Genomic DNA, 9,388 nt, shown 5'->3' on the forward strand with positions numbered 1-9,388 from the left:
AAGTACATCACAGCAATAATCAGAGTGTAATGTTAAGTTGCTCACCACCTCATAATATATGTACATACAATTGTGTAACACTTTTAAATGAACAAACATCTCCTTTCTATTTCTCACCCCTTTTTCAACTCTCCATTTCTTACCCCCTCCCTCCGTCCCTCAACCTTAAACCCCAACATTGAGCAACATTCTGATTAATTTGTACTGACTTATTTAAAAATTCTACTGACATCATGCTAGAAGGGGTATAATATTTCATCTATGACACAATGAAATCTAATGAGAGGTATGTGGCTGGTTGAAGTTTTCAACCAGCAGATCTATTCTGGGCTTGGTTTTTGAAAGTGCTATTCTGAGGTCATGCTGAGCATTTAGTCTGTTTCTGTATTTGTTCAGGTATGCTAGAGTAGAAAACCCTGATTCACATAAGTATGTGGTGCCAAACTGAATCAACACATCTACAGCTTTAAAAAAAAAAAAAAAAAAAAAAAGTTTTTATTATTGGCGACCCAATAAAACGGGTCCGCGATCCTAAATTTGCGTGTTACGACGTCATTCTCCGCCATGCGTAATCTGCCAAAGGGCGTCGTACAGCGTCTTTGAGATCAATATTTAAAATTTCTGTCATGGCAATCATATTTCACCCACGGATCCTTGGCTGGTCCTGTAAATCTCCGCTCAACTCTCCAACGGTTCAAGACCGGCACCTGGTGGCCGATCGGCAAGTTGCCAAACCCGGAAGTTAGGAACCGGAAGTGGTGTTCACCCATATTCCGTCCGGCCACTCGCTATCGCTCCCGGGGCTCCATCTCGACACACTGGATAATCGCTCGGTTGCCCTAACTCAATAAACAACGTTATTTGGACGTATATAGTATTATACAACCCGGAAATGGTTCATCTAGATCAACATCCCATAATAGCGAACTTTTTGCTCCATGCTGATCGCCCAACGCTACGAGGAAGCTGCGGTGAGTTTCAGCGTGTTTGATTATTATTATCCATACAAACTGCTCTGATCTATATATCACCCATACTACATAAATTATTTAACGTGGGCCATGGAATTATAAACGACCCCCCCCCCACTCCGGTCAACATCAGATGATAAGTCATAAGGCCTTGGACCATGTACAGTTGACATTTTTTATCTGGCGTCGATCGCTATCAAACTGTATTTGATCATCAATATATGCATTTATGGCTATAACTCACGTTCTGCAGAATGCTGCAGAAAACTATAAAAACATATTTATACTTTAGACCGTATTTTAGTATGAATGTGTGAATGAAAAAGTAGAACGTTGCTACATCCTAAACGATAGATACTTGACGTTGAATGGGCCATAGTAATGTGAATTTAGCAATACAATTAAAAAAGTTATAGCCCTGCAAAGAAGGGGAACATCTCCATACACTTACAGTACTGGCAGAGAAGGGATTAAGATCAGAATAATCTCTGGCAGATAAAGGGTTAATCTAGATTAAAATCGCATTTTTCTACTTAAGACCGTAGCTTGTAACAGATATTTACTTGAGTAAAATCCTGGAATTAATGTAGAATCAACACAAAGAAAGTATATTTAGATTCAAAGACTATTTTAATAGCTTTCTTTGATCTTTGAATACAGTTTCTCTCCTGTGAAATACAAATGTTCAACAAAACCACCAACATTGACTCAGCTTTAAAGGGGAGATGAAGCAGTGAGCAATGTGATCCTAGTTTGTTTGTTGTGTACCTTGTGTAAGACAGGGTCCTATAATCAAATGTGAAATCTATCTTATTTGTCTGAAAAATCAAATATAATATCCCAGTTTTCAACATGGGCGCCGCCATTTTGTTGCTGATGTCATGGGGCTGGTTGGGTCTGGCTCCTAGTATACACTGTTGGTTAGATGGCTATGGATGGACATGAATTGTCGGGTCAGTCTGTAAATAAAATGTTGCCTACCAAACATCGGGACCGCAGTGGTGCTTTTTGTATTGCCCCCGGCTGTTCGAACGAATTTTACCGCATGAAAGAGAGAGGAACGGTGGTTCATTTCCACAAATTACCAGTGAAAAAACCACTTTTATTGGCGCGTTGGCTGGCTGCACTGAAGCGGCGCGATCCACCTGTTGGACAGTGGACGAAGATCTGCGGGCAACATTTCATTGCCTCGGATTATGTTGTTGAGGGGGGCTTTGAAGAGGATGGGAGGTTTGTCCAGAAGACCACTAATAAACTGAAGCCTGATGCTGTTCCATCGGTCTTCGACTTCAGTGGCTATAGTGCAGGAGAGACGGACAGACAAGCCCAGGTAGTTCAACCAGCGTCAGCCCTGCGCCGGAGAGACCGCGCTCAAAGACGCGCTTCTACAGCAAAAGAGCGAGAGGTATAATCAGGGTGTTGGATCAGTGTTTCGCATATAATCTTTGCAGACTGTCTATATTTAGACTAGCCACCTGTAGTAATATGCAGTAGGTACGATAACGTTAGCTTTCTGTATCATAACGTTAGTCATAAATGTCATTATGAATTGAAAATGGGGGACCCTGATGTAAACAATACGAAAGTCTAGTCTAACCTGATACCTTGCTCTGTATCAGAATGTTAGTCATAAATGTGATGACTCTATATACATGTGATGTGAATGGGCCGGGTAATGATAGGTTTTAATTAATAGATCCCGTGTCCTCTGTATAATTGTTTAGCATAGGTACCTTTATGAAATAAAGTTGTTATTCCTTGTACCCCGGTTGTGCAGTTGGTTATTTCAGGGCATTTGGACAAATAGCAGTTACCCTGCTACATAGCAGTTTCTCCTGCTACTGGTATAACTCACGTATTTATTACATAGAGTACAGAAGTTGTGATGACCAGGGCCGCCTGGGAGAAATGCGAGGCCCTGTGCGAGATTTAACGTGAGCCCCCCCCCCCCCCCCCCCCCAAAGGTAAAAAAAAAAAAAAAAAAATTATATATATATATATAATTTTTTTTTTATACAGTCAACATATTCTTAAATAATAGCGCTGCCCGAGGTGGGGCATGATACAGTCAACATATAGCAAAAGAGAGAGCGAGAGAGAGCTCCCGTTCTACAGTCAATATACAGTGTACAGAGAGAGAGAGAGAGAGAGAGAGACACATTGGAAAGAAATTGAAATGCTATTTGGCCCTAAACAGAGAGTACACAGTGGCAGAATACCTGAGCACTGTGACTGAAGATCCTTGAGCACAGCCTAACAGATTTATCTGCTCACAAGTTCTCTTCTCCTTCTTTTGAAAAGACATCCACTCGCCTCGCCTCGCTCCTCTGAATAGGTTAGCTAACGCTAGTTAGCATTTAGCTAAGCTAGCTACTAGCCGACATCATGGTTGGCTATACCATGAAAGGCTCCGGCCATTTGTCCCGCTAGCGAGAGGCCTTTCGTCAACGTTCCTTGGTGACCGACCGACTGATAATGACCGACCTCTTTCTTCGTCTTGGCTGGTATAACTAAGCATAGTCAAAAGCTGCACGCGCGAAAATGTCAAACGCAGCCGACTCACGCTGCCACGCCGGCGACCGGCGTACTACACTGTCTACACATGATGTAAGTAAAACCACTCCCTTCGTTGAAACCAATGCTGCTGCAGAACCCCAGAGGCTGAGCTCCAATAGTGAGTATGTCTGCAGCTGCAGGACTGCAGACCCAGGAACAAGTCAGACACATTCTACAAACGTGTCTAATGTGAAATATATAAGCATATAAGCAAAACTAGATTTTAGGTCTGTGATGAAAAAGGGCCTCGCGGGAAGGGGGGCCTCGCAAAAAAATAAAAAAATAAATAAAAAAAAATAATAAAAAAAATTAATAAAAAATTTTTTTTTCTTTTTTTTTTTGCGAGGCCCCCCTTCCCGCGAGGCCCTGTGCGACCGCACTGCTCGCACACCCCCTGAGGCGGCCCTGGTGATGACTATATACAGTAGTACAGAAGCTGTGATGACTCTATATACAGTACAGAAGCTGTGATGACTATATACAGTACAGAAGCTGTGATGACTCTATATACAGTACAGAAGTTGTGATGACTATATACAGTACAGAAGCTGTGATGACTCTATATACAGTACAGAAGTTGTGATGACTATATACAGTACAGAAGCTGTGATGACTCTATATACAGTACAGAAGTTGTGATGACTATATACAGTACAGAAGCTGTGATGACTCTATATACAGTACAGAAGTTGTGATGACTATATACAGTACAGAAGTTGTGATGACTATATACAGTACAGAAGTTGTGATGACTATATACAGTACAGAAGCTGTGATGACTATATACAGTACAGAGGTTGTGATGACTATATACAGTAGTACAGAAGTTGTGATGACTATATACAGTACAGAGGTTGTGATGACTATACAGTACAGAAGCTGTGATGACTCTATATACAGTACAGAGGTTGTGATGACTATATACAGTAGTACAGAAGCTGTGATGACTCTATATACAGTACAGGTTGTGATGACTATATACAGTAGTACAGAAGTTGTGATGACTATATACAGTACAGAGGTTGTGTTACAAAGGGTCAGATTAAACCGAATATATATATTTATTACTTGAGATATATTGTATAATATTTGTATATCGTCTGATATCCCTTGTATATTCTTTGTATATATACACAGAATATCCCTTTACCTAGGTACAGGCCAGACCATAATATTCGTTCTCCTATTGGACAGCGACCCCTAGGCGCCAACGGCCATACCCCCAATGGCAAGTTCAAAGCTACCGCTAAGACATGTCTCAACATGTCCAGGTTTGCGCAGTAATACAAGACAGAACTGAGGTTGGCACTAGATTATTCACCTTACGTATAAATACGGCGCAGGTGGATACAGCAGCACTTAGTAACTTAGACCAAAACGTTGAAGCCTTCACCACGATACAACGTGCCGTGAAGTGGGCCCCTTTTGCCCCTAAATAGAGCCTTGAGAACCGCGTGCGAATTGATAGCTAAAGTGTCAGAGTTTAACGCTGTATCGTCGAGTTCGACTTATTCTATTGTAAAGTAATAGTCTATTATTTATAGTGTATCGTGCGGCTACCGTTCTACAGTGACCAGCATTACCACCGGTTCGTCGTACCAAGCTAGTGCACTTATCCAGGCTGGGCGGCCTAAACTCGTGCCGCCATCCGAGGATTACTAGACGAGAACCGTTGGATATGTACACCGTAGAACCTACACCGACGAATGCAGAGCCTTTTCCGGCTGGATTATATTGCTTTGGTACTGTGGCTGCTGGAGCAGAGAACCGTCTACCCCACTGCTGTGTGGGATCTACCCTGTGAGGAGCACCGTCGAGCCCGCCTCTAGGACCCACAGAGGCTGGCTAGCTTTCATCCATGCTGTTTTGCATACCGGAGTATAGCTGTTGCTTTGTCTACGGACCAAAGGATTATTGCACTGTCTCCTGTATCTGGAGTCTCTTTATTCCTCGTTGATCCAGACTTTGCTCCCGACCATTCCTCTCCCCTGCTGGCTTACAACCGGAGGGAACCCCCTTAGTGTCTCCAGCTGACTAAGAGTGTGCCTTATGTAATTCTTATGCTACAGGTGGTGTTAATTATACCCATCTTAATATGCTCATGGACTTACGCTCTTGACCTACTTAAGTGTTCTTCGCCATATAAGCGCAATTCATAATTCTCAATATTGTAACCTATTGTTGCTGCTCTGATAATAAATACTTCTAAATATAACTTTCTTTGTTAAGCCGTATTCTTGTGTGGGTGTTCACCATATATACCATGTACTGTATGGCCAGTAATTAAAGTACATAACTAAGTAGTGGTTTAATGATACCATACTCTCAATACAGTCAGGGAATTGTACCCCTCAGTTACAGGTTGTGATGACTATATACAGTACAGAAGCTGTGATGACTCTATATACAGTACAGAGGTTGTGATGACTATATACAGTAGTACAGAAGCTGTGATGACTCTATATACAGTACAGAAGTTGTGATGACTATATACAGTACAGAAGTTGTGATGACTATATATCTGAAATAGACAAAAAACACTATCAAAAATAGGGCTGTGTTTGACTTCGGTCAACCATTTTGAGGGTCAAACCAGTCTGGATTCATGTTGTAGTGTGAAAAAATGCCAGGAAATGCTTCTTCTTCTTCTTATTTGAATTTCCGGCAGAGTAGACGCATCGAGGCGTATTACTGCCCTCCGCAATTCTTTTTATGGGCTCTTCTTCTTCTCCTTCTTCTCCTTCTTTTTCTTCTTCTACTGGACCCCGTCATCACCTACATTGTCCATTGGAGTGCAGCTACTGCTGCTACTTCCTGTCTGAGCCCCCCTCCGCGGGATTTCTTATACTACACTAGTGGTGTTCCATCTTTAGACCTCTTCAACTCACACTTTCTCCTTCTTCTCTGCTCCTCTTGCCTGTCCAATACTAATACATACACTAACGCTATATCCTCTGGTACAACTCTGAAGCATGCAGAAATGTCAGCACTGCCTCTGTGATCAACTGGTGGTTCTCATTATCCATGCCAAAGAATGATTTAAGAGAGAAGGAAGATACTCCCAGCTCTACCAGACTTTTATAAAAGATTTCCCTCTCTTTCCTATACCTTTCACATTCTAGGAAGACATGCCCGACAGTTTCAGTCTCTCCACATTCACACACCCCATCTGGATGTTTGCCCACAATGAACAAGCTACTGTTCAACCCACAGTGCCCCAGCCTCAGTCTACACATCTTCACCCTATCACTCCTTGACCCATATCCCTCCACCTTGATCTTGACCCGAGGCTGCAGAGAGAAATAGTGCCTTCCCTTGGTCCCCCTTTCCCACTCATCCTGCCACTCAGCCTCAACTCCTTTCTTTATCTTATCTCTGAGTTCTACTCTTCCCATTGAAATACCTATCTCTTCCTCCCTTCCCAGGCTCTGTTTGGCAAGGGAGTCAGCCATCTCATTCCCCGCAATCCCAGCGTGTCCCGGGACCCAACAAAACTCCACTGACCAGCCTGCCTTCGCAATCCTATATAAAACCAACATTATTTCCTGAATGAGATCAGGGCGAGCTTTAGACCCACCTGCACTCAGAGCCATCAGTGCAGCAGCCGAGTCAGAGCATATAATCACCTGGCTTGGTCCCACTTCCTCCACCCACCACAATGCCCAGAGGATGGCAAGCAACTCTGTCACAAATACTGAACTGCCATCGGATATTCTTTGTCCCTTACCGATCCCTAACCAAGGCACCCACCACCCAAATCCTGCCCTCCCACTTTCAGGATCCACAGAGCCATCAGTGTACACCTCCAGAGCCCCTGATTCCAGAAGGAACCTCTCTATTTCCTCCACAATCTCGCCCTTATCCTCCTCCTTCAAGAACCTAAGTTCAATGACTCGATCAGGCAATAGCCAAAATGGCACTGATAGCCACCGAGTGTGCTCCGCCACTCCCCCCTGATGCAGTCTCAACTTCCTGGCCCACTGATCAATACTGGCCAAAAAAGGTTTATACTTATCCCCATCTCCTGAAAGTAAACACCTAGCTGGGAAGGACAGACTTGTCCCACTCAATTTTGCCCAGTACTGTAGCCCTAACTTTACTCTCCTCAGGTTTAGGGGCAACTCCCCCATTTCCACCAATAGTGCTGAAGCAGGGGTGGTCTTAAAAGCTCCACAGCAGATTCTCAAAGCCTTGCACTGAAGCACATCCAGCTTTCGCAAATTAAACTTGGCCGCAGAGCCGTACACATAACAACCATAATCAATTGTTGACCTGATCATCGCCTGGTATATCATGCACGTGGTCTCTCTATCCGCTCCCCACCCACTCCCAGCCAAACTTCAGCACATTCACTATTCTTTCACACTTTGCCAGGATTTTCTCTATATGAACAGCCCAATTCAATCTTTCGTCAAACCAAACTCCCAAAAATTTAAACACCTTTACTCTCTCTAAGGGAGATCCATACATAACCAGCCTTCCCCTAGGCACCCTCTTTCTAAAACCAAAAATCATATAATTAGACTTAGAGGCGGATATTTTAAAACCCCACTTGTCTCCCCATTCCTCTACATCCCCCAGAGCTCTTTGTACCTGCTTTAAACAATACTCAACATTCTTCCCTCTTTTCCATATGGCCCCATCGTCCGCAAATAAAGACAACCCATATCCTTTTCCAATTTGCCCAAAAATGTCATTAATCATCACATCGAAGAGGACCGGGCTAATCACGCTTCCTTGCGGGGTGCCATTTTCTATTTTTACAGTTTTTGAGGTTTGCCCCCCCACACGTACTTGGATCGTCCTGTCTAATAGAAAATCCTTTATCCAATTAAACAATCTCCCTCTAACTCCTAGGTCATACAATTTCAAAAGCAGCCCCTCTTTCCACAAAGAGTCATACGCCTTCTCAATATCCAAAAATACACTTATCACTACTTCCTTATTGTCAAAAGCCTGTCTAATGTCTCGATTATGACATCATACTGTGACATCACAAATGTTCTAGAATGTTTGATTATGACATCATACGGTGACATCACAAATGTTCTAGAATGTTTGATTATGACATCATACGGTGACGTTAAATTAAATTCAATCAATTCTATTTCTTCAGCAGCTGTTTGTCCAGGACCATCTTCTGGAGATGAGTAAAAGCAGAAGAAACTGTTTTCATTTGGTTTGTCTCCCCAGATTTCATGTTGGTGATGTGGTGAAGCACAGTAATTGTTTTTCTCCCCAGTCAGCTTTCAGTATCCCCTAGGCTACCACCAGCCCTGATTTTATGTCAATCAGTGAATAGATGAAATAAGACTCATTGTGACCTGGGCTGTCATACCTTGAGTCACGATATACGACCATGGGTTCTTCAGCTGCTGTTCATTATTGCCTCATTGGTTAAAGAAAATGTTTTCTTTTACTAAGTTTCAACAGCTCTTTAGTACCAATATATAGTAGGTTGATAAAATTATTTGTCTAAGAATGATCTTCTACACTCCCCAAAGGTCAGAGAAGAATTGTTGGTGGAGGAGCCAGAGACAGGAGGTGTGGAACCATGTCAGGGACAGGAGGAAAGTCCGGACATCAACCATGTGCATGCCAGTACTCAGACTGATCTGATGGATGAGAGTAAGGGATTTGTGAGCAAAGGCACAGTCACTGATCACATAGGCTATAGGTCAATAGTCACCAATGACCATTCCTACTGCACATCAGTAGATGACTTAAATATGCCATTGCCAAGAGCATCATCATCATCACCACAGCACAGTGAGGTGTGCATGAGCAGTGAGAGTTCAGGTGAGGAGCAAAGTGCAGAGGACATGAGCATATATGACTCTGATGAGGAATTTCAATTAAGT

The sequence above is a fragment of the Notolepis coatsorum genome, assembly GCF_963971535.1.
Source record: "Notolepis coatsorum genome assembly, chromosome: 1".
In the NCBI taxonomy this organism is placed as follows: Eukaryota; Metazoa; Chordata; class Actinopteri; order Aulopiformes; family Paralepididae; genus Notolepis; species Notolepis coatsorum.